This window comes from Lissotriton helveticus, chromosome 8 (assembly GCF_964261635.1).
Source record: "Lissotriton helveticus chromosome 8, aLisHel1.1, whole genome shotgun sequence".
In the NCBI taxonomy this organism is placed as follows: Eukaryota; Metazoa; Chordata; class Amphibia; order Caudata; family Salamandridae; genus Lissotriton; species Lissotriton helveticus.
In genome coordinates this window covers 470,475,831-470,499,039 of record NC_136069.1, presented here as the reverse complement: position 1 = coordinate 470,499,039, position 23,209 = coordinate 470,475,831, and positions in this window count along the sequence as shown.

Sequence of the window (23,209 nt, the reverse complement as noted above, 5' to 3'; positions counted from 1 at the left end):
GTAGTGATGAATCTCATGATAAAATTCAATAAAATTTGTTTTTAAAAAAAGGACTCACTGTGTGATTCTAGACAAACAACACTATCCCTTGCATTTTACCAAAACACATTTCATAGTCTACAAGGAGTGCTACATTTTAATGTAGAAACTTGACTCATTTTGCAAATACATAAAAAATGACTAGTTTCTAATTCTACCAAAACATGAGAACATCACAGTTATCTGTCTGCAAACACATGAAATACACAAACGCTTATCTAAGAATGGTTTCTAAAAGCACACACACTCACAATAGGATTCTAGTAAAAAAAAGTATTCCCTACACTTTAGCAGAAGAAACACATTAGTCTGAATAAAATCAAAATGCACCACATACATCCCCTCACAAATTTATAACTCAACTTTCAAATTGTTTTGTAGATTAAGAAGTATGTCAGTCACACACCAGATTTTCTTATACAGAATCTCTGTTCTGTACACCTGTCAGTAAAACCAAAGAATAGCAAAGTTTCCCTCTCATTTTCCACACATATACATGTAATCATCAAATCACATTGCTTCCCACATTAATTCAAAAGCAAACACACATTTCTATTGGTTACACATTTCAACCCTTTCCAAATGACATAAATATGAACCCTACCCCCAATCTGCCTTCTGCCTATTACCATAGAAATAGTTCATGGAACACTTAACTGAGCACACAGGTCAAACGTTCATCACACAATGTTGCTAATCAAAACAGCAAGTGTGCTTGACTTTTCAACATATCAGCTTATCCTATGTAATGTTCCTTTCAATCAGATTTTGTTAACCAATAAAAATCATGCTTTTAAAAAACAGAAACATGCACCCTAGTTTTCAGTGTACAATGTTCCCAAAAAAACAATAATTTCTTTTCTTTTTTCAAAACTGCATCTTATCCACCATTTTAGAAAAATCTTACTTTTCAAACTGTCATTTCCTTTACAGACACCATCTGAGTACATCCAGACCTCCCTTCAAGATGCTTAGAGTGTGGATTGTGGGACACAGCTATATTCTCTGGAGCCAAAGGTATGCAGAAAACAAAGGAATTCACAAAGACTTAGGTTGACCAAATGTAAACATTACATGGATTGGACAGAGAGGGTTAAAGTGGCACCAATTGATGCCATTGGTTAAATCCTTTTTGCATCTCCAACACCCTGACCTCATAATTGTGCACTGTGGTGGCAATGACCTAGGCACTTTGAATGGAGTAGTCTGGAACTCCTTATGAAGGACACCTTTAGATAATTGATGTCACTTTCCCCCAAACTACCTTTGTCTATTCTAACATATGCCAAAGGCAGAAATGGAACTGGTCCAATCAATTTTGTCCACAGATTGAGAAAGCTAGGAAACTTGAATAAATCTGTTCTGCTTTTCTACGAGACTATAGAATGGGGTCCATTTACTACAACAATCTGCGTTTCAATATGGATGGCATCTATAGGAGTGATGGTGTACATTTTACAGATGAGGGAAACAGAGTCTTCCTCATAAACTTTAGACTCTGCCTCGGTACTTACTTGTAGTTACTAAAATCTCCCAATAAACACAAGGGCTCTTTTTAGAGCCACCTAAGAACTAAACACATAAGCTTGATGTATATCTGAAAAATATTATTTGTTCTTTGGCTTGGAGTCGCGCACCCAACACGCCAAAGTCGTGCAGCTAACGCGTACAAGTCGTGTACCACACGCGCTGGAGTCACACACCCTACAGGTTAGAAGCGATGCATCCAATGCGTGCACACCAGGGGGCCGCACTGAGTGCCGCGCTGGGTGCGTGACTCCTAATTTTACCGTACAAAAAAATAGCCCCTAACACTAATTTTTATTATCCCCGGGGACTCCATGCCCCGGGCCTTATAAAAAACATTGGGGACTGTGGGGGGAGGCCCAATGCCCCCACTACCCCAGCCGGCTCCCCACGTCCTTCGGGAGCCGACATTGCTTTTCCACATGGGGAGCTGCTAACATGCAGCTCCCCGTGTGGAAAAGCAACCTAGTTTGGATTTTGAAAGAGAGAGAAGGTTTCCCTGCTCTCTCTTTCAAAATCCAAACCACATTTGCTATGGGAGGGTGGGAGACTCCCGCCCTCTCATAGCAAACAATAGTGTCCCAGGGGTGGGAACCCCGGGACACTGCAGGAGCCGGCCCAGGGGGGTGGCGGTCCCCAGGGCCCCCGAGGGCTCCAGAAAGGGGGCCACACAGACCCCCTCCCACAATCCATAAAGCCCAGGGGGTGGTCCCCAGGGCTTAGGGGGGTGTTGAGCCCCCCCATAAATTATACTAGGAGGGGCTTTTGAGCCCCTCCCAACAATTTATTTTGTAGGTCCCTGGGGGTGGCGGTCCCCAGGCTGGGGGGCCCCTTTAAATTTATTAATTTTGCCCCGGGATTTGGCCCCCCCGGGAGTTAATTATAAAAGAAGCTCCGTTCTATTTATTTATTTTTTATGGAAGGATCCGCGCACCCTGCGCGCATTTAGCGAGTTTTAAAAAATACATTTAAAAATTGGGGGGCCTGGGAGTCCTTCTGGGATTCCCTAAGCAGGTCTAGAGGATCATTGTATTTCTACCCTGCCCCCTTTATACATTTTTCACACATATTCCACAGACTTCAGCTTCTACTGAGGCACAAAATGGCTGCCACCAGTTCCTAATTTCGAATGTTGACAACCACTTGACAGCCAATTAGCATTCAGCGCGTGATTGGGAGGGTGCGCTCAGGCTGCGCACAGAATGCACGGATCCAACATGGCCATAGATATATATGTACTTTTAACTGTCATTTTCTCAGTAACTACTGAATAGATTGACACCATATGAGCAAAAGGCACGATTCTGAACTGAGAACTACCTCTTTGCCAAATTTGGAGTAATTCCGTTCAGCAGTTCAGGCTGTAGCTGCGGCTAAACGTCCTACGGGAAATTGCATGGGGAAAACATGTTTTGGGACCCCCCTTTTTTCTCGGCCCCCGCTTGACAATTCATCCAGAGACTTTCAGGATAGGGGCGGACCGGAGCTGGCCAAAAGTTGTGAAAATTTCGCAAAGATTCATCAATCGGCGCCAAAGTTATTGGCAATAGAATATTGCGGATTTCCTATGGATAATAGGTCCTAACTATAACTATAACTACCTACTGGCAATATGTATATATACCGTATTTTTTGGCGTATAAGACGACTTTTTAACCCATGAAAATCTTCTCAAAAGTCGGGGGTCGTCTTACACGCCGGGGGTCTTCTTATAAGCTGGTATATGGCATGCTGAAACTTCAGGGACAGTTGCCCTCTAGCTGAGCCACCGTGCGCTGCATCCCAGCCAGCCGCCCCCTCTCCCTGCTCTCATGCGTACTCACATTGCGTACTGCCTTTCGGATCGTCTTAGAGACAGGGAGGGCTGGGTATACAGGGAGGGAGAGCTGACCCACCCAATCCAAGCAGACTTTGTATGCAGTGTGCACAGGAAATACCGGTACATCGCTTGCCGCGATTGGCTGGTTGTTGTATACTGGGATTGGGGATTCTGAGGGAAGGCAGTCTATCTGGTGAGCAGATACATGTGGTGGTGAATACAGTACAGCACAGCACCATTATCTGTACGAGTTCATACAGTACAGCACCAGTACATACAGTACAGTATGCAAATGGCTAACAGTCAAGACCCATCATGGCTCCACCAGCAAGAAGAAAGAAATATGAAGCCAGTTTCAAACTTAAAGTTGTAAACTTTGCCATGGAACATAATAACTGTGCTGCTGCAAGACAATATGGAGTAACAGAAAAGATGGTTCGGGACTGGAAAGCAAATGAAAAAGCATTAAAGAGTATGCCAAGGGGTAAGTGTGCATTAAGAAGAGGCACCCCACATTGGCCACGACTCGTAAAACATGTAGCAGACATGGTGAATGAGCATTGCCAAAGCGGTTATGTAGTGACACGAAATAAAATACGTTTGTTTGGACTTCAGTGGGCCAAATCTAACCCAGATCACAGCAACAGATTTAAGGCCACTGTATCCTGGTGTACTAGATTCTTGGAAAGGCATGATCTGGTACGGAGGCAAAAGACAAAAATTGCACAAAAATTACCTGCAGATCTTGATGCCAAAGTACATAGTTTCCAGGACGGTTTTGAGACATTTTGTGGACGGTTTTAAGACATTTTGTCTCGAACGGGGTCTGGAGATCAATACCCTTAAAACAAAATTCATGATTTTTAACCCACCAGCAACTACACGCCTAAACCCGAGGATAGGCAGAGTCAGGTTAGAAAGGGTGCAGACCTTCGAGTACTTGGGGCTGATTTTAAATGAAACCATGACCTGGGTCCCACATCAAAGAAATTCTCAACTTAGGCTGGCACAAATAGCGGGGGGCATTTTAAAGCTTTCAAATAAATCAACTGTCAAACCAATCGCCCCTTCTCTTGAAATATACAAACTGCAGGCAAGGGGGGCAGTAGTCTATGGCGGTGAACTCTGGGGCTACCTGTGTAGGCCAGAGATTACTGTTGCAGAAAACAAATTTTTAAGACAGTTGTTGGCACTGCCGCCCAGTACACCTTTACTGCCATTGAGGCTCAATTTGGGCTTAAGACCCATTGAGGTAGAACTGGGTCTTAAACCATTAACATTCTGGCGGAGGATATGGACTACCCCCGAGCTCATGAATTGTAGGCAAGAGCTCTTGGAGGTTTTAAGGCTCCCGAGCGCAGGGAAATTTCCTTGGTTGAAGTATGTCAGAGAGGAGTTCGGGAGAATAGGTCTTCCGCTACTTTGGTCTGACCCAGAGAATGCCTGCACCAGGATTCCCCGCAAACACCTGGCTAAGGTGTATTATGAAAGTAAATTAACTGCCTCCACGCAGAGCACGCAAATCGGCACCCTAACAGAAACTTTTTTAATGACTAAAGAGTTTTACCATTTTGAGTTTGTTCTAGACGATATTAATCCTCCTGTATTGAGAAAGTTGTATTTACAGTGGAGATACGGTACCTTACCTATCCGAGCTTTTACGAGTAAATGGTGCCCATCATCCCCAACAAACTGTCCTGGTTGCACCTCAGACCAGAAAAATGATGTACACATACTGTTCTTTTGCCCAGCCTATCGTAAACCTAGGAGGTGTTGGATTGTCCCTCTCTGTAAAAATCTTGGGTTCACGCACTGTTTGCAAGCATATAATCAATCAATCAATCAATGACACTTATAAAGCGCTCTACATACCCGTAGGGTCTCAAGGCGCTGGGGGGGGGGTGCCGCTACTGCTCGAACAGCCAGGTCTTCAGCTTCTTCCTGAAGGAGAGGTGGTCTTGGGTCAGGCGCAGGTCGGTCGGGAGGGAGTTCCAGGTCTTGGCGGCCAGGTAGGAGAAGGACCTTCCTCCTGTAGTTGCTCTTCGGATGCGGGGGACGGCGGCGAGGGCGTGGTTGGCTGATCGGAGGTGGCGTTTGGGAGCGTAGAAGTTGACTCGGCTGTTGAGGTAGCTCGGGCCTTGGTCGTGTAGGGCTTTGTGTGCGTGGGTGAGGAGGCGGAAGGTGATTCTTTTGTTGACGGGGAGCCAGTGAAGGTCTTTCAGATGTCCGGAGATGTGACTGGTTCGTGGGATGTCGAGGATGAGTCTGGCTGAGGCGTTCTGGATCCGCTGGAGTCTCTTCTGGAGCTTGGCGGTGGTACCGGCGTAGAGGGCGTTGCCGTAGTCCAGTCGGCTGGTGACGAGGGCCTGGGTGACGGTCTTCCTGGTCTCGGTGGGGATCCACCAGAAGATCTTCCGTAGCATGCGTAGGATGTTGAAGCACGCCGAGGAGACGTTGTTGACTTGCCTGGTCATGGAGAGGGAGGAGTCCAGGATGACGCCCAGGTTTCGTGCATGGTCAGTCGGTTTGGGTGCGGTGCCCAGGGCGGGGGGCCACCAGGAGTCGTCCCAGGCGGAGGGTGAGGAGCCCAGGATGAGGACCTCTGTCTTGTCCGAGTTCAGTTTCAGGCGGCTGGTCGTCATCCACTCGGCTACCTCTTTCATCCCTTCGTGCAGGTTGGCTCTGGCGGCGGCGGGGTCGTTGGTCAGGGAGAGGATCAGCTGGGTGTCGTCGGCGTAGGAGATTATGCTGAGGTTGTGTTTGCGTACGATGGCCGCAAGGGGGCTCATGTAGACGTTGAAGAGGGTGGGGCTCAGAGATGATCCTTGGGGGACGCCGCAGATGACTTCGGAGGCCTCTGACTTGTACGGTGGTAGGCGGACTCTCTGTGTTCTTCCGTCGAGGAAGGAGATGATCCATTCCAGCGCCTTGTCCTGGATGCCGATGTTGCTGAGGCGCCGTACTAGGGTGCGGTGGCAGACCGTGTCGAATGCCGCGGAGAGGTCTAGGAGGATGAGGGCCGCTGTTTCTCCATTGTCCATCAGGGCTCGGATGTCATCGGTGGCGGCGATGAGGGCGGTCTCGGTGCTGTGGTTGGCTCTGAAGCCGGACTGTGAGGGGTCGAGGGATCCGTTCGTCTCGAGGAAGGCGGCCATCTGCTTGTTGACGGTCTTCTCGATGACTTTGGCTGGAAACGGGAGGAGCGAGATGGGGCGGTAATTCTTGAGTTCGGTGGGGTCCGCTGTGGGTTTCTTGAGAAGAGCGCTGAGTTCGGCGTGCTTCCAGCTCTCGGGGAAGGTGGCGGTGTCGAAGGATGTGTTGATGATGTCTCGCAGGTGGGGTGCGATGACAGCGTCGGCCTTGTTGAAGACGTGGTGAGGGCAGGGGTCGGTCGGTGATCCGGAGTGGATGGAGTTCATCGTGCGGATGGTGTCTTCGTTGCTGATCGGGGTCCAGGCGTGGAGGGTGGTGGTGGGGGGTGGTTGTTCGGTCATAGAGTGCGTTGGTTGGTTGTTGAAGCTGTTGTGTATGTCGGCGATCTTTTAGTGGAAGTATGAAGCGAGGGAGTTGCAGAGGTCTTGCGATGGGGTGATGTCGTTGTTTCCTGCGCTGGGGTTGGAAAGCTCTTTCACGATGTTGAAGAGTTCCTTGCAGTTGTGTGCGTTGTTGTCCAACCGGTCCTTGAAAGCTGTTTTCTTGGCGGCGCGGATCAGCTGGTGGTGTTTCCGGGTGGCAAGTTTGAAGGAGGTCCTGTTGTCCGGTGTCGGTTCCCTTTTCCAGACTTTCTCGAGGGCTCGGCAGTTCTTCTTGGAGCTCTTGAGTTCGTCGGTGAACCATGGGGCCTTCTTGCTGCCGGGTCTGCTGGGCGGGGTCCTCAGTGGGGCGAGTTCATCCGCGCAGTTGTTGATCCACTTCGTGAGGTTGTCTGCGGCCTGGCTGGGGTTCGCTGAGCTGGCAGGTGGGTGCTGGCTCAGGGAGGTGGTGAGCTGGTCTGCTGTGATCTTGTTCCAGCATCTGCGGGCGGCCTGTTTCTGGTGGTGGTGGGACGTCGTTCTCTTGAAGGTGAAGTGGACGCAGCTGTGGTCCGTCCATTGAAGCTCTGTGGCGTGGCTGAAGTTGATGTCTGTGCTGGAGGAGAAGACTGCGTCGAGTGTGTGTCCGGCGAGGTGGGTGGGGGTGGACACCAGTTGCTTGAGTCCCAGGTTGGCGAGGTTGTCGAGCAGGGTGATGGTGTTGCGGTCGTTGTTGTTCTCCAGATGGAAGTTGAGGTCTCCCAGGAGGATGTAGTCGGCGGAGGGGAGGGCATGCGGGCTGACGAAGTCGGCGATGTCCTCGCTGAATTGCGTGCGTGGTCCAGGGGGTCGGTAGATCAGGGTGCCTCTGAGGGTGGTGTTCGGGTTGGTGTGGATCTGGAAGTGCAGGTGTTCGGCGCTGGTCAGGGTGTTGTCGGTGCTGGTCGTGAGACGGATGGTGTTCCTGTGGATGATGGCGATGCCTCCTCCCATCTGGTTGGCGTTTCGGTCCCTCCGGACGATCTTGTAGCCCTCTGGGATATCGATGGCGATGTCGGGAGCTGAAGAGGCGTTCATCCAGGTCTCCGTGAGGAAGGCGACGTCAGGGGCTGTGGCGTCTAGGAGGTTCCAGAGTTCGATGGCGTGTCTGTGGACGGAGCGGGTGTTGAGCAGGATGCACTTGAGGTGGGTGCTGCTGGTGTTCGTCTTGGCGGGTGCTGGTGCGAGGCTGGTCCGGATGCAGGAGAACTTGCAGGCGTGGCAGCTGAAAGGTCCGTGGGTACCTCGTGGAGCGGCAAGGTGGCAATCTGGGAGTCGGCCGGTGTTGAGTGCGGTGAGGGTGGCGGCGGAGTACGTCAGGCGGGTCGGTCGGGCTCTTCGGGGGCCAGGGGTCCTGGCGCTGGTCGCGATCCGGTCGCGGACGGGCGTAGACGGGCTTACCTTTGGCGCGCCTTCGGCGCACAATCGGCGCGCCCGCTGCGCGTTCGCACGGTCGCCATTTAAGGCGAAGTGCGCGGGTGGGCGGAGCAGCTGGGAGGCGGGAGCGGGGAGGGTACAGAAGAAAAAGGGGCGGGGCTAATGGCGGTGGCGGGAAGCGGGAGCGGGGAGGGAGAGCGGAGGGCGGCGAGGTAGGCGGGCAAGCAGGAAGGAGGCAGGCACAATGGGGGTCAAAAACACGAAGAGAAATTGGAACAGAAACAGGCTAAATACAGGTCAAAACACGGAGAGAAAACGGCACAGAGAAAACAAGCAACAATTCAGGTCAGAACGGGGGAAAAAACAGTAGGAAAACGATGTTGGCCACAGAAAGAAAACAAGCACAAATTTTAGACAAAAACGGGCTGAAACCAAAGGGCAGCGCTCAAGGCGGCAGCGAGGTCGGCGCTGAGGCAGAGGCAGGCACTGGGAGCACACGCAGCAGCTGGTGGCCGTGCGGCGCGGGGGTGTCCCACAAGTGGGTCACACTCACCTGCGTCGCACGGTCGCCATTTAAGGCCAAGTGCGCGGGTGGGCGGAGCAGCTGGGAGGCGGGAGCGGGGAGGGTACAGAAGAAAAGGGTACAGAAGGGGCGGGGCTAATGGCGGTGGCGGGAAGCGGGAGCGGGGAGGGAGAGCGGAGGGCGGCGAGGTAGGCGGGCAAGCAGGAAGGAGGCAGGCACAATGGGGGTCAAAAACACGAAGAGAAATTGGAACAGAAACAGGCTAAATACAGGTCAAAACACGGAGAGAAAACGGCACCGAGAAAACAAGCAACAATTCAGGTCAAAACGGGGGAAAAAACAGTAGGAAAACGATGTTGGCCACAGAAAGAAAACAAGCACAAATTTTAGACAAAAACGGGCTGAAACCAAAGGGCAGCGCTCAAGGCGGCAGCGAGGTCGGCGCTGAGGCAGAGGCAGGCACTGGGAGCACACGCAGCAGCTGGTGGCCGTGCGGCGCGGGGGTGTCCCACAAGTGGGTCACACTCAACTGCGGGGTGTCCCACCCCCGCGTATAGAATATTTAAAACTGACTTATCCACTGTAATCGTATTTGCTGTAACAAAATTTTTGTCAGCTATGTGGTATAAAAGAAGGGTGCTTGCAAATTACCCCTGATTTAGATATTTTACAGGTTTTCTTAGATGTATGAACGGCAATCTAAATCCTAAATTGTAATTGAGTTATTTATGTACATTCTGGACTTTTAATTTACGAATGGGCAATCTAAATTTTAATTGTAAGTGAGCTATTTATGGTCATTTTGGATACCTAACTGATGATGGGTACGCATTGCTAAGTTCTAAGGGTACCGGCACCTTTTCGCTTTGACTAAATTGTATGTACTGTAAGCTATGGGTTTTTTTAAATGCCCAATTGTGTGAATTCTTTTATGACAACAATGTCGAAATAAAGACGAAATGAATGAAAAAAACATAGTTTCCATCTATACGTAATACAACAGCGCAATAAACATGGCTCTGCGTTAAGTAGTATCGGAAATATGGATGAAATTCCAATGAATTTTGATATGGTTGGAAATAAAACTGTCCATCCAAAAGGTAAAAAAACTATTTTAATTAAAAAAACAGGACATGAGAAGTCCAGTTTTACAGTGGTACTAGCATGCACAGCTGATGGCGCCAAACTGAGACCAATGATTATTTTTAAAAGAAAAACAATGCCGAAGCTCAAGTTTCCTGTTTCATGTTTTGTACATGGGAATGAAAAAGGCTGGATGGATGAAGAAGGGGTAAAGCTATGATTTGATAATGTATGGAGCAGGCGACCAGGTGGACTTATTCAAAAACGTAGTCTACTGGTGTGGGATATGTTCAGGGCCCATTTAACTCCCAGCACCAAGAAAAGGCTGAAAAGAATAAACACAGATGCGGCAGGTATTCCTGCAGGATTGACATCGATAGTACAGCCACTGGAAGTGTGCCTAAACAAGCCATTTAAAGATCGCATTCGAGAACAGTGGAATGAGTGGATGGTTAGCGGCGAAAAGTCATTCACAAAAGGAGGAAACATGCGTGCTCCACAATTGGATGTTTTGTGCAAGTTTGTCATAAAAGCCTGGAATGGTATTGATACAGAAACAGTAATCAAGTCTTCCAAGAAGTGTGGCATATCAAATTCATTAGATGGTATGGAGGACGACTACTTGTGGCAAGATGAGGAGGAAGCTGAAGCCAAGACCACACCATCTGATACGGAATTAGATCCATACGATGACTGCCTTACAAATGTATCACAAGATGTCATTGATTTACTTATGATATCAAATGACGAACAGGAGGATTTTGAAGGCTTTGAAAGGGAAACTGTCAAGCCAGCAAATCCAGTAAAAATAGCTTTAGAGTTATGATGGGCGTTGCTGACTCGCCAGGGACTTGCCCGGCACTTGCTCTCTCTCTATTGTTTGTTATCTTCCTACTATCATCATCAGTTCCAGTTTGGTTGCCAGCTTAGAAAATAAACAGCATGGCAGCTCCCAAAGGTTTATTGTCTTATCCTTCCTTTCAGCTTTAGAGTGAATTAGAAAAAGTTTAATTCACTTGCACTGTTTTATGTTTACATGTTTGATGACAAACAGCCTTATGTTTATAAGTGACAGTTTTCCTACTAAGTACCTGCATGTCATAAGCATTTGAATTAAAATTACCGTATTAAAATCAAATCGGATGTTTTTTCATTTTTATTTAGTGTGCGTTGTCTTATACGGCGAGTATAGCCCAAACCCTATATTTTAACCGGGAAAGTAGAGGGTCGTCTTATACGCCGGACAATACGGTATATAAAACCTACTGGCAGTCGCCAGTAGGTAGTTATAGTTAGGACCAAGTTTCGATGAGAAGAAAATTTTTTGGTTTGCCTATAACTTTGGCGTCGTTTGATGATACTTCATGACATTTTCAAAACATTCTTTGTTGATATCAGCTCCTATGTTGAACGTTTGGGGGTGATTCATCAAGGGGGGGGCGAGAAAAAAGGGGGGTCCCAAAATGTGTTTTCTCTTTGTTAATTTCCATAGGAAACTTTCGACAAGGCTACAGGTCGAACGGGTGAACAGAATTACCCCAAATTTGGCAGGGAGCAGGGTCTTGGTCTAGAAAGCACGCTTTTGTTCATTTGGTGTAAATCTGTTCAGTAGTTTTTGAGAAATATTGAAATTTACAGATATCAATACTTGGGAATTCTGTCATCTGATTGTTACGTGCTGAGGCATTACGGGCACAAACTTGCTGCTGATTCGCTGCGAGCGGTTGCAACTAGGATGTGTTGGCCGCCATTTTGTGATTCAGTTGAAGCGAGTAAGGGGGAAAAAGGGCGAAAAAAGTGGTAAAAAGAGGGTAGGAGCACTGTAACCTCTGTGGTGTGTTTAGGGTGTTGTATAGAGGGTGTGCGAAGCAAAGTATTCACCCCTACTGGTGTTAAAGTGCTGGGCTATGGAAATTTAGTGAGGTATGGCATAGAGTCTGATGCTGGTGAGGTGAGGTGGTGCGGGACTCAAGGATTAAAGCGTTAGCCCAAACTGTGTGTTTTATGCTGTGAAGTCATGTGCCGTGGCCGCTGCACTACAGCTGTGGAAGTAGTGTCAGCATGTGTTTATACCTACTAGGATGAACTATTGACCCGTATTGGTCTGAAAGTCCTGGGGTTTGGAAAAAATATGTGAGGTACTGTCTAGAGTCTCATACTGCTAAGGTGAGGTGCTGCCCGACTCTGGGATGAAAGAGTGAGCCCAAACTGTGTGTCATATGCTGTGAAGTCATGTGCTCTGCCCGCTGTGCCACATCTGTCGAAGTAGTGTAAGCATGTAGTTATGCCTACTCGGAGGAACTTTTGTTTCGAACATTGTAACTTGTGTATGGTGCTCAGGGGGTGTTATATAGGGAGTGCAAATGTAAATGTGCACGTATCAAATGAATTCGGTATTTGTAAAGTGGAAAGCACTGACTCCTACGGGTCTGATGGCGCTGGGGGCATAAGCTGAAGTGCTGCTGGAGTTGGGGATAAAGCTGATGAACTACTGACCCCTACTGTGAACTTTTAACCTGCACGTGCCTTTAAATGTTTGATAAAATGTTGCAAAACTATATCGTTAGGTTAAAAAAAATTGATGAACTTTTAACCTGCAGGTGTTGTAGAATGTTCCAGAAAGTGTGGTGATAAAATAGGTTGAACTTGTGACCTGTATGTGGCGCGGAATATTAAGTAGCTTTTCGTATGGAAAATTCAAAATTAACCAATGGAGATATGTTTTGGAATGTCGTTGAAGGAATGAGGTATTCTAATTTGTTCTTTACATGTATTTATGTGTAGAGTGACAGAGAAATTGTGCCATTACTGGTTCCATTTTTGATGAAATCGGTGCTTTACATGTACTATGTGACAAAAAAAGAATTGTATGCAGTGTTACATTTGAAATCTACATACCAACTACAAAGGTGAGTTAGAAATGAAAAAAAGTTGAGGTGATGTTTTTAAGCTTTAAAGTATTTTTTATTTCAAAATAATATAGTGTTAGTAAAGTGTGCTGTTTGATATTGGTTATAAAACATGCATAAAGTTTGACCTGTTATTAAATAAGTACTTTATATATGTTTAGGAATTTTTCACAAAGAAGAAGTGTAGTTTGTCAACTGGAGAAGTGGAGAAGTGTGGCTCACTGGTTAGAGGATGATTCAGAAAAGGGGGTGGTGATGAACAGAGTGCCTGAATTAAGCAGACCACTCTTACCCAGTCCAAAGATCAGGGCTTGATCCATCACCGTTTTTTAGCTCACTGCACCATCCCAGCTCAGAACTTGGCTATATGCAAATTAGTCCGTTCCTGTCCCAGTGCATGATGGGAACAGGGCAAACCAAACTACCAAGCCAATTCTTATACTGGGAAGGAAACAAGCTTCCGGGGACCGCTTTCTGCCATTTCAGGCGTCGTCGGCCCGGCTTGCTTGAATCCTGATGGTGCAATGAGCAAGGGACTCACATCTGAGTATACCCTTCCACGCTTATGGTGGACAAAATGATTCAGAAAATGGGGTGGTGATGAACAGAGTGCCTGAATTAAGCAGACCACTCTTACCCAGTCCAAAGATCAGGGCTTGATCCATCACCGTTTTTTAGCTCACTGCACCATCCCAGCTCAGAACTTGGCTATATGCAAATTAGTCCGTTCCTGTCCCAGTGCATGATGGGAACAGGGCAAACCAAACTACCAAGCCAATTCTTATACTGGGAAGGAAACAAGCTTCCGGGGACCGGTTTCTGCCATTTCAGGCGTCGTCGGCCCGGCTTGCTTGAATCCTGATGGTGCAATGAGCAAGGGACTCACATCTGAGTATACCCTTCCACGCTTATGGTGGACAAAATGATTCAGAAAAGGGGGTGGTGATGAACAGAGTGCCTGAATTAAGCAGACCACTCTTACCCAGTCCAAAGATCAGGGCTTGATCCATCACCGTTTTTTAGCTCACTGCACCATCCCAGCTCAGAACTTGGCTATATGCAAATTAGTCCGTTCCTGTCCCAGTGCATGATGGGAACAGGGCAAACCAAACTACCAAGCCAATTCTTATACTGGGAAGGAAACAAGCTTCCGGGGACCGGTTTCTGCCATTTCAGGCGTCGTCGGCCCGGCTTGCTTGAATCCTGATGGTGCAATGAGCAAGGGACTCACATCTGAGTATACCCTTCCACGCTTATGGTGGACAAAATGATTCAGAAAAGGGGGTGGTGATGAACAGAGTGCCTGAATTAAGCAGACCACTCTTACCCAGTCCAAAGATCAGGGCTTGATCCATCACCGTTTTTTAGCTCACTGCACCATCCCAGCTCAGAACTTGGCTATATGCAAATTAGTCCGTTCCTGTCCCAGTGCATGATGGGAACAGGGCAAACCAAACTACCAAGCCAATTCTTATACTGGGAAGGAAACAAGCTTCCGGGGACCGGTTTCTGCCATTTCAGGCGTCGTCGGCCCGGCTTGCTTGAATCCTGATGGTGCAATGAGCAAGGGACTCACATCTGAGTATACCCTTCCACGCTTATGGTGGACAAAATGATTCAGAAAAGGGGGTGGTGATGAACAGAGTGCCTGAATTAAGCAGACCACTCTCACCCAGTCCAAAGATCAGGGCTTGATCCATCACCGTTTTTTAGCTCACTGCACCATCCCAGCTCAGAACTTGGCTATATGCAAATTAGTCCGTTCCTGTCCCAGTGCATGATGGGAACAGGGCAAACCAAACTACCAAGCCAATTCTTATACCACCCCCTTTTCTGAATCATTTTGTCCACCATAAGCGTGGAAGGGTATGCTCAGACATGAGTCCCTTGCTCACTGCTCAATCAGGATTCAAGCAAGCCGGGCCGACGACGCCTGAAATGGCAGAAACCGGTCCCCGGAAGCTTGTCTCCTTTCTGGTGAAGAATTGGCTTGGTAGTTTGGTCTGCCCTGTTCCCATGATGCACTGGGCCAGGGACAGGCTAATTTGCATATAGCCAGGTTCTGAGCTGGGATGGGGCAGTGAGCTAAATAACGGTGATGGATCAAGCCCTGATCTTTGGACTGGGTAAGAGTGGTCTGCTTAATTCAGACACTCTGTTCATCACCACCCCCCCCTTTTCTGAATCACTGGTTAGAGGAGGCAGACCCTGAAGCAGAGGTCAGACCCGGGACCAGGGTTCAATTCCCGACGCGGCAGGGTCTAGAGCCCAAATATCCACGGACTTGATAATTCTCGTTTCGGTGCCTACTCGAGTCACGGGTTCACACTCTGCAGCTCTGGGCGCTAGCTTGCTTAATCTCCACTACGGCCCCCCCGCGGCGGGATGCCTGGCTTTCACCTTGGGGATGCCCAGTACGGGTATCTCACAGGGAAAAGCCAGGACGGGTTCCCAAGGCAGGCGCCGAGATGCCTACGGGTAATCGAGCGCTATATAAGAACGCTTAATAATAATAATAATAATAATAAAGGACTGTATGGTTTTGAAAATGAGGTACAGCGTTAATTTGGGTTTAAAATGTATTCGGGCGAGATAAACAAAATGTTGCACGATTTCAAATGATAATAGTGGGGTGGCGGGGTGGTAGGAGATGTATGTGTTATTAGGTTAAAAGCGATAAAATGAAACCCAGAAATCTTATGTGGGCAGGTTGTGATCTCATTTGTGACACTGAGAGATAGATTTGAATGTAAGTCGAGGTAGGTTGCTGTACTGTGAGGCTGTCTACAGTGTTTGGAGATTACATGGAAAGGAGATGGAGATAGTAAAAGTGATACGTTCCTTTTATATGTACGCATAGTTTGAATCATTTGATCATCGGTTGAGATATAATATGAACATGGTTTCTGGTTTGCATTTGGGTATAGTTAATAGTTTTCGTTGTTTCCGGCTAGTGAATAATAAAAAGGTAGATATACTCAAATATATGGTAGTAAACTTATTAATGATTGTTCTTATGGAATAGAAGTGGTTGGGGAGTGCTTCTTTAGAAGAGATGTTTTATAAATGTGTGAGATATAAAAAAGAAATGAAAATGTGCGGTATATTTTCTGTATGACTTTGTTGACATTAGAGAACTACATGTGATAATAAGTGACACTATTTGTTAGGCTGGGTCCCGGTGCTCGATATACGTAGGTGTTGAAGTGGTCCGGGTTTTACCGGTGCTCAGCTTCACTATCCCTTTTGAGACACAATTCAATTTTTTCATTCCATTTAATGTCTGTAATATAGATACAGTAAAGGGACAGTATATCAAAAGTTTGGGTATTAGAACTTTGTTTACTCTCACCATCCCCTGCTATACACTCTACAGAGTGTTTAAACGACTTTAGTAACATATAGATGTCTAGCTAGTAAAGGTGGTGTAGTTCCACTGGGCCCATTTATAAACCGTGCTGTGGGATGGCTTATGTTTTACCCGCCAATTTGCATGTTTGAATACCTTTTGCTGATAAGTGTTCCGGCAGACACTTATTAAAATTAATTTCTTATATGGGTATAGTTGCGCTACTGGAAATAGTGGGGGTTTCTGTTTGATTTCGTATGGTTAAGCAAGGGCAGGGGTGGGGGTGGGGGAGGTGGGTATGTTGGTGATTAAAACACAGAATTTAGTAACGTGCAGATGTAGAGCAACTAAAGGTGATGTAGTACTACTGGGAGCACTTATAAAGCGTCCTTTGGCATGGTATATGTTTTATCCGCAAATTTGCATGTCTTAATAAGTTTTGCTGATGAGCGTTTCGGGAGATGTCTTTTGAAATTAAGCCGCTGTATGGCTATAGTGGTGCTTCTACGTTTGCTGGGGCTCTTTCTTTTATTGCGTAAAGTTAAGCAAGGGCGGGTGTGGAGGTGGTGTAGTGGTACTGCGACTATTTATAAAGCGTCTTATGGTATGGTGTATGTTTTAGTTGAAAAATTGCAGGTTTTAATAGCTTTTGCTAATGAGCGTTCCGGCAGACACCTGTTGACATTAAGTCTATGTATGGCTATAGTGGCGGTAACAGGAGTGCTGGGGCTCGTTGTTTGATTTCGTAAGGTTAAGCGAGGGCATGGGTGAGGGTGGGGGAGGTGGGTATGTTGCTGATTATAACACGGACATTTGTAACGTGAACATGTGTAGCTAGTAAAGGTAATGTAATTCCACTGGGCCCATTTATAAACCCTGCTATGAGATGGTTTATGTTTTACCCGCCAATTTGCATGTTTGAATACTTTTTGCTGAGAAGTGTTCTGGCAGACACCTGTTAAAATTAACCCTGTGTATGGGTAAAGTGGCACTACTAGGAATGGTGGGGGTTTCTGTTTGATTTTGTACGGTTAAGCAAGGGCGGGGTGGGTGTGGGGGAGGTGGGTATGTTGGTGATTAAAACACAGAATTTAGTAATGTGCAGATGTCGAGCTACTAAAGGTGATGTAGCACCACTGGGAGCAGCAATAAAGCGCCTTAAGGCATGGTATATGTTTTACCCGCAGATTTGCATGTTTTAATGCGTTTTGCTGATGAGCGTTTCGGGAGACATCTGTTGAAATGAAGCCTCTGTATGGCTATAGTGGCGCTTCTACGTTTGCTGGGGCTCTTTCTTTTATTGCGTAAAGTTAAGCAAGGGCGGGTGTAGAGGTGGTGTAGAGGTACTGTGACTATTTATAAACCGTGTTATGGTATGATGTACGTCTTAGTCGCAAAATTACAGGTTTGAATAGCTTTTACTGATGAGTGTTCCGGCAGACACCTGTTGACATTAAGTCTATGTATGGCTATAGTGGCGCTGACAGGAGTGCTGGGGCTCGTTGTTTGACTTCGTAAGGTTAAGCAAGGGCAGGGGTGGGGGTGGCAGAGGTGGGTTTGTTGCTGATTATAACACAGATATTTGTCACGTGGACATGTATAGCTAGTAAAGGTAATATAGTGCCACTGGTCCCGTTTATAAACCGTGCTATTGGATGGTTTATGTTTTACCAGCCAATTTGCATGTTTGAATACTTTTTGTTGATAAGGGTTACAGCACACACCTGTTAAAATTAACCCTGTGTATGGGTATAGTGTTGCTACTAGGAATGGTGGGGGTTTCTGTTTGATTTCGTGCGGTTAAGCAAGGGCGGGGTGGGTGTGGGGGAGGTAGGTATGTTGGTCATTAAAACACAGAATTTAGTTACGTGCAGATGTCGTGCCACTGAAGGTGATGTAGTACCACTGGGAGCACTTATAAAGCGCCCTCTGGCATTGTATATGTTTTACCCGTAAATTTGCATGTCTTAATACGCTTTGCTGATGAGCGTTTTGGCAGACAGCTGCTGAAATTAAGTTCCTGTATTGCTATAGTGGCTCTACTAGGTTTTCTGGGGCTCTTTATTTGATTTTGTAAGGTTAAGGAAGGTTGGGGAAGAGGGTGGTGTAGTGGCAGTGTACCCATTTATGAATCGCTTTATGGTATGGTATATGTTATTCTGGCAAAATTCCCATGTTTTAATACCTTTTGGTGATGAGTGTCCCAGCAGACAGATACACAAATTACACAACATTTCTGTGGATAACAAATCTTCGTGGTGATAGACACTCTTGCACTGTGGTAGAAGGCTGCCAGCGTTGATGGCAATTTATGAAACTTGGTGCCATTGTAGATTTCAATGGAAGCTTAGACTATTTATTTGTTACTATGGTGTAGTTAGGGTTTTAAGTGGGGAAAAAACTGGGGGTGCTCTAAAAGGGGGGGGCAAACTTCTTAAATAGGTGTGGGCTATGCAAGTAGGGGTGTGGTCTAAATCAAGATGCATAGCATTGTGTGCTTTAGAAAATCCCCTCCAATTATCCCACGTTTGGAAAAAACATTATTTAAAGGATTTCCCTTCCTTCTATAACGTGGCTCACGTAGCATGATGTCTCCAGTTCTCAGCAGTGAGCAAAATGAGAATGCGTACATCAATGTGCATGCTATCACTGCAGTGTAATACAAATAAAAAAAGAATTGACTATGTTTGCGAAGGCCGAAAATAGAGCCCGATAGAGACCCGTTTGGAGGCTCCCTGAAAATAAGTGCCGGTCCTCAGACCCGGGCCAATTATAGCCCCGCATCCATCCATCCATCCTAAGCATTGCGCCATCTAACCATATTTTAATTGATGCATACATTCCTACTTATATACATACATACATCTGTTCCTGCACTTATCTTAAGCATCTATGAGGCCACTCGCCTATAGTAAGCACTGTGCTATTCATGCAGCCATACCCCTATGTATCCATAGATACATCTGTCCCAGAACCAATCCTAAGCATCTATCAGACCACCCGTCTATCCTAAGTACTGGTCCATGCATTTATTCATCCTTCCATCCATCCATACATTGATACATCCATCCATTTACCTATCCATTCATCCATCTGGCCATGCATCCACTTGCCCTTTATTCAACTATACGTTCTTATTTCCGTGCACCCTCTGCCCGATCCTAAATACTACGTATTATACTCATCCACCCAGCCTCTTAAGGGGTCGAAAAGGCTGGCAATAAGTATTGACAGGCAGATGTTTCTTATAAAAAACAACAAAGCTTTGAGTTGCTCTTTGTGGAGCATACTTCACCACCCTTCTCTGGTGGTGTTTTAAACAAAGGTACATCTAGCGAAAGGAATGTAAAGGAGCTTTTCAGTGTAAGACATTAATTTAGAACCATAACGTTCTGTCGAGTTGTAAATAGGAACACTGCTTTAAAGTGGCCGTGACTGACAGATACTGAATATCTGTACTTCTTACATTTGAAAAAGTATACCAGAGAGCTAATTTGGGGTGGTGAGAACCTGCAGTTCTATATTTCCATGTGAAGCACAGTATAGGAATATAAAAGGAATTGCAAAGCTTTTATCTTCATATTAAAAAGGGGGTGTGAGAACTAAGTGAGCCAGGCAAAGAGTGTGTTTTCGTCGCACTAAAACAAGACAGTGTGTAAGGTCAGAGCAGGGTCATGCTGGAGATGCCTGCTTGTGGTTGTTTCAAGAGGCGCAACCCGAGCGATATTTCGGGGGAGCCTAATTCTTTCAGCAATAGGCAGAGTGGGGATGTAGGGGCTGTAAAAAGGGGTAAGAAAGAACAGAGTCTCATTTCCCAAAAAAAAGGTCTTTTGAAGACCTATGAAGTACTTGGGTATGGGTCTGTGTGTGTGTGCCCAGGAAGCAGTTTCAGAGAGTCCGGGGCAATGGGCATTGCGCACCTGGTGGTCTGTCTGCTAATCACCCCACGATGATGTTGCTCCTGCGTTGCAAAAAGAGAAGGGAAAGTTTGAGAGAAAATGGCTCTCTTTAAAGGATTTCCCTTGTCTTACAATGCGAGTCACCTGGCATGATGTCTGCACTACTCAGTAGTGAGCAATGTGCATGCTCTCACAGTCTCACTGCAGTGCAATAAAAAATAAAATGGATTAGCTTTGTGAGGCCTGAAAATAGAGCCTCATAAAGACCTGTTTCAAGGCCCCCAAAATTAAAGTGCTGGTGCTCAGACCCCCACAGACAGTACCACCCCCCACTTAAAGCCCTGGGTGCAGTGTTATGTTTGCGAAGTTGTCGATAAAATTGTTAGGCTAATAATGGTAATTTTTGTATGTGCCGTTTGGTTGATAATATCATCGTAAGTACATAGATTACAATTTTTTAAAATACTATCTATAAAGTTGTCTGCGGTGGGTTGCAGAGAGAGTGCTGAGGGGTGGTGGGGTGCGGCGGAGAGATGAAAAGTACGAGGTAGTGTAGTTACATATAAATTGTAAAGGTGTATGGAAATAATTAAATAAATACTTGCTGTATGTTCTATGGCACTACTTGTCATCCTAGTGCTCCTTTGTCTTGCTCTATCACGTTGCAGCACTGGGTCTGGAAGTCGTTAGTAGAAGTTTTGTAATTGTATGTTATTATTTTAACATAGTGAACAAATGTGAAAAATCATTGAATCTATTTTTTATTTTTCAGAAAATTATTTTGTTTGGATTAACATTTGGAAATGAATAGAAGAAGTAAAAAAATAGAAAAGAGAAGAAAAATATATATTTGACCAAAAGGAAAGATCTTCAATTAGAAAAAAATTGTAGTAGTACAGACACAGTTTGTTCTACTAAAAGCAGAAGACAATTGCTGAAAAAAATATTACGAACAGTTAATGAATAAAACATCGCAAAAAGAAGAATTTTTCAAGTAAGGTGAAGCAGAGTTCAATTTCAAATACCAGGAAAAGGAAACATGATAAAGAAATAGTATCTGTTACTCGGAGACAAAAGCAATTTCAAGAAATTCGTCAGAGACTTTTTCAATCTAGAGTGATTCAGAATTGAATGACAACATGCTGCAAATATAAAAGAAAAAGTGTTGCAATTTAATGAAGAGCAACGTATTGAAAGTACGGCGGATACTGCTTTCAATTTAGAACAGAAGTTAGTCATTCTGATTTTGAAGAGAATCAAACTGTTGGATAAAATAGTCAAAGTGTTGAAAGACAAAAGTAGAAAAAAGAGACTTGTGAACAGAACCAACTTTTGCAAAATCTTTAGTGGACATTGTAGACATACTTCTACTAGTGAGCCTTTCATTTTTTTAATGAGGAAAGTTACTTTCAGGAAAATAGTTTACCATTTGCAGTTGATACTGGACGTCGTTGCTACAAAGTTCAGGATGGTTGTCCTCTTACAAAGGAGGAAATGGTTGGTAAAAGCGCAGAAGAGTTTATAGCTGAAGAAGTGCAAGGGACACGTCCACAATCTCATGTGTATAAGTGGGTTTGTAGTAGTATTTGTAGTATTCAACAGGAATCCATTGATACAATGCGAAATTTGTCACGAGAATATACACAGAAAAGTATTAAACAGAAGATTAAGTTGTTACAAGGACTAGATCCATGTAATGTAAGAAAATATACTGAGAAATATGGGCATTCTCTAGCTTGTCTTTCATGAAAAATTTGTAAAAATGTTTTTCATCACTTGAGGATGTTAGCAGTACACCATTCAGAAATGCGGAAGTTTGTAAGTAAACTGTACTATGTAAAAAGTCCTGCATTATGTTTAAGTGAATTGAACACATGTCTTTTAGATGGTTCTTTATCAGATGTTCAAAAAAAGTGTGATGATATTGAAATGCGATATTTTGGTTCAGATGAGCAGTCCATAGAAAGTGAAAGTTTGACAATTACAGATGTTGGAGGAGATGGGAAAGTGATTAGCACTGATCAGTTTGAAGAAGAAATTGGATAGTTTATTGTAGTGTGCTCTGATATACCAAACTATGTTTGTGTTTGTTGTCGACGTACTCGTTATAAAAGTTAAAGTAGGAATGTTGATTTGTATTTGAAAAGTGAAAAGTACAACAATGGTAAGTGGGAAGAATTTGCAAACCTACTTGTTTGTGGAAGGTTGATTTGGGTTAGAAAGTGATCAAAGTATATGTAAATATTGTTACAACAAATTGGAAGAGAACAAAATGCCTGCTACAGCTGTACATAATAACTTAGAATTAGTAGCTATTCCAGAGGAACTGGACAAATTGAATACATATAAGTTGGTTCTAATTCAATCTGTTCATTCTTTTCAATCTATCATTCGGATGGAGCCTAAAACAGGTAAACTGCCACCAACAGACTTGAAAAGAGGGCTGAAAGGAAGAGTGGTGTACTTACCTTTGGATTTTAAGAAAAATATTGAAACTATTGCTAGAGAGAAAGAGGAAAATGAAGCAGTAGTGATTTTAGTAAATGGTGTACCAACAAAGAGTCGGAAAATATGGCAAGAATTTTTGGATGTTAATAAAGTTGAAAAGGCTACCTTATATCTTATAGAGAACAATATGTATTACAAAAATGTAAATGTGGATGAACAGGTAATAACTTTAGAAGATGAACCTGAAATTTCAAGTGGTCAAATAGAGAAAGTGGACAAGTCAAGGACTGAAGAGATTTATGAATATTACACAATATGTCGTTTGCATTCAAAAGAAGTAATAGGAAATAGCATTGAGTTATTTTGAATGAAAAAAGCACAGGGAACTCCAATGAGTGTATGGGAGAAAAGCTTGGAAGCTCATTGTTTTCCACAGCTGTTTCCTACTGGAGAAGGTGAACGATATGATGACCGACCTGTACGGATTCCAGCTTCAGAATATCGCTCAACAAGATTATATTCTGAAGATCCTAGATTTCAACAGTGCAGTCCCTACATATTTCACCTTTTGTTTGAAAGCTATCTGTCGTCTCTGTCGTATGCAGTGAACAAAATACTTGAAACTGGAGTTCATCAATCACTTCTTTCTGTGAAAGAATTTGTGGAGAAAGTTCAAGAAACAGAT